Below are 3,431 nucleotides of genomic sequence, written 5' to 3'. Positions count from 1 at the left end.
GGGGGGGGGGGGGGGGGGGGGGGGGGGGGGGGGGGGGGGGGGGGGGGGGGGGGGGGGGGGGGGGGGGGGGGGGGGGGGGGGGGGGGGGCATGGCCGGGAAAGGTCTGGGCAAAAAAATATGCCCGGACGCGTGGCCCCGGGTCGCGCGCGCCCCCATGCGCCGGCGCCATGACGAAAATTCCCCCACATCGGGGCTCGAAGCCCACAGGGGCCCGAGGAGGCCCAATTAACATGCTGCCCAGCGAGTTACGGCGGCGTTGCCGAGGACCTGGAGAGCAATCACATGCCCACTCACGAGGCGCGTTTCAGGCACAGCTGGCGTCTATTTTGACAGTTCGGCCGCCGCCCCCCGCACACGCGCGCCCCCTTACACATGCGAGCGCGAGCGCGAGCACGAGCGCGGACGGATGTAGGCATGGCTGTGTGTGCGTGTGTGCGTGCGTGTGTGTGTGTGTGTGTGTGTGTGTGCATATGTGGCAGAGGCCGGCGGTGGGTGGGGCCCGGCGCGCGTATGCCCCAGGCCGCGAGGCGTCCGCGGGGGGGGGGGGGGGGGCAGCCGGCGGGGGAGTGGGTTTCATGCGGTGTGTGGACACACATCCCCTGCGGGGGGGAGGGCGTTTGCGTGTGTTGAGACGCCGCCCGCCACAGAGTTCCGGAGCGTGAGTGTAGCACAGATGCCCACCCTCCTGCCAGGCTGGCGACCAACTCCGTCGCGCTCTTGTCCTGCGCCGGGCCTCTCGTTCCCGGCGGCTAGCGCCCCGTCCCCCCCCCCCCCTCGCGGCCAATGGCCTGTTCGCTCGGCGCCCTCCTGCTTGCTGGCACAGGGCCGCCTTGCGCGGGCCTGAGATGGCTCAGGGGGGGCCCCACGCCCCTGTTTGGACGAAAGGGGCCCGCGATGATCCTCCAGGCGGCTGTGAGCGCGGCCCCACAGCGTCGGCGGCTCCCCCCCCCCCTTCGGCGCTGGTCCTTTTTCTCCCGCCCTGCACGGCGCATCTCTACCACCGGCGCGCGGGCGGAATTGACAGCATGTTTGCGGGATTGCCCCCCCCCCCCCCCCCCCCCCCCGCTTTCTCCTGGTGCATCGCCCGATGGTCGCCACTCAAGGGCGGCATGCAGGGCCCCGAGGGTTCCGGCGCCGGGGGCCCGGAGTTTCTCTCACATAGGGGGGGGGGGGGCAGGCGATGGGCGCCCCGCTCTGGCGGCTACACGAACGCGCGTCCCTCGGCCCTCGACGCCCGCTCACCGGGGCCGCCGTTTTTCCCGGCGCCCCACTGACAGCGGCTGGCACTTTCTCACGCTCGCCCTCTGCCCTCCCCACCCGGCCCCCGGGGCAATGCGTAATGGCGCGCGCATCCCCCGATCTTTCCCCTCCAGGACAGAGGCCGGTCGTCTCACCGGTTCCTGAAACATCGGCGTGTGCCTCGCCCTTTTTTGCCCGGGTCTCCCCATCGTTTCCGGGGCCGGGTGTGCGCCCGGCCAAGCCCCTCACCCGGAGCAAGGACACATCTCGCCGGGCATCACGCAACCACGGTCCATGGGTGCCGAGCCAGGCCGAGTTCTCTTTCTCTCCCTTCCCCTGTGTTTCTGCATCACACACAGACACACACACGCACACTCTCCGTCCTCTCCCCCCCTCTCTCTCTCTCTCTCTTCTCGTCGAATGACCCCCCGAGCCTGAGCCGGAACCTGGGTCTGCCCTACTTGGCTATCCAGCCGTCCCTCCGGACCGCTTTTGTTTTGTACTCCGCCTCTGTTGAGCGGTCGCGCTCCGGGAACATCCGGTTTCCGAGGGTCCGAAAGTAGAGGCTCGCCCCCGCCCGCCCGCCCCCACTCCGCCGTCGCCAGGGGCTGAGGAGTGGGACCGACCGCGAGGTTCCGGCCAGCCTCCGCCCCCCCACCCCGCCCTCACCCACCCAACTCCCATCACTTCTCACATCCCCCTCCACTGGTGCAATCCCCCCCCCCCCACCCCACCCCCAATACATCCGCCTACCAAGCGATGGATGTCTACTTGAGGGGTCGCCGGATATCCGTCCCTGCCGAGGCACCCCTGAGCATTGCATCTGGCTGCGCTGTTTTCCCCTGCTGGCCTCCGGGCGGAAGCCCACCCTCAAGACCCCGGCAGCCGCGCGGCCAGCCCCGGTGCATGAACAGCTGGTGCGCATGCGTCATCCCGGCCGGGCCGGTTGTGAAGCGGTGCCTCGCTCACGGGGTGCCCCCCGGCCTCCGGCCATCCCATTTCAGCATCCCCCCTCCCCCTCCCCCCGGGGGCAGGCAGCGGCCAGCCCCAGCATAGGCAACTGCTCTGGTGTGAGGGAACATTGGCAGAATTTAAAATGCCTTCCCTAAAAACACCTTCCCCCGGGTCCCCCCCCCCCTGCTCAGAGGGCCGCGGCCTTGAGAGTACCAGGGACGCGATGCCGACCCTGCTCACTGGTGCCCGTGGGAATCTCTGGCGCGCTCCGACCGGCCCCGCGTTGGGTGGGGCGAGGCATTCCATGACCCACAATGCCCCGGACGTACATATCTCCCCCCCCCACCCCCCCCTCATCCTCACCCCCCAGCCGCGCGTCTGACCGGCTCGGACACAGCCGAGGACACCCCTCCGCCAGTCCGCCGGACATAAGCCGGCATCCCTCCAGAGGTGATCTCCATCGAGGGCCGGACGCCGTGCCCGAGACCTCTCGCTGCGAGTCTGTCCCATGCTTTGGCCCCAGGTCCCAGCTCCTTCCCCGAGGGTGCATGTGTCTTTCGCCCTGTGTGCATGTCTCTCTATCTCTCTATCTCCCTCCCTCTCGCTCCCTCTCTTTCTTCTTCTCTCTGCCCCCCTGTGAATCAACACCGCAGCCGGGCTGGAGACCGAGCGCGGCAAGGCAAGGGGCAGAGAAGCCCCCCGCCGTATCTACCGCCCTTCGCGGCGTCACCACTCCCAGGTGTGAACTGTTGAGGAGGCATGGCCTTACGCCTGGCGGCTGGGCGGCCGGCGTTACCTCCCCTCCCAACTCTGCGACGCCAACACCTTCCCTGCCGCCCTACCCCAACGCTCCTCCCTGCCTCTGCCTCTTCTCCTGCCGCGCCGCGCCGCACCGCACCGCACCGCACCGCACCGATCCGCGCCGCATCGCATCGCAACGCACCGCGCCGCACCGCACCACATATCTTCTCCGCTGTTGGTCCCTTGGTTGTTGTCACCGTCGCCGCTGTCAGCACCTCCTCCGTAGCCGACAAAAAGAGCAAGACCACGCAGGCCCCACTCGGCGCATGGCTCCCTGTCCGCCTTCTGCTCCCGCTGCCAGGAGCTGATCCACCGAACCGACCCCGTCCGCCCTCCCGCCTGCGCCTCTGGCAAGAAGCCTGCAGCAGAGCGCCAGTGAGTGGCTGCGACCACAACCGCCAAAGACACAGCCGCGCGCACATACCGGAGCCCACCC

The sequence above is a fragment of the Fonticula alba genome (assembly GCF_000388065.1).
Source record: "Fonticula alba strain ATCC 38817 unplaced genomic scaffold supercont2.13, whole genome shotgun sequence".
Classification (NCBI taxonomy): Eukaryota; order Rotosphaerida; family Fonticulaceae; genus Fonticula; species Fonticula alba.
The sequence above is the reverse complement of the archived record's forward strand: the minus strand, read 5'-3'. Positions refer to the sequence as shown.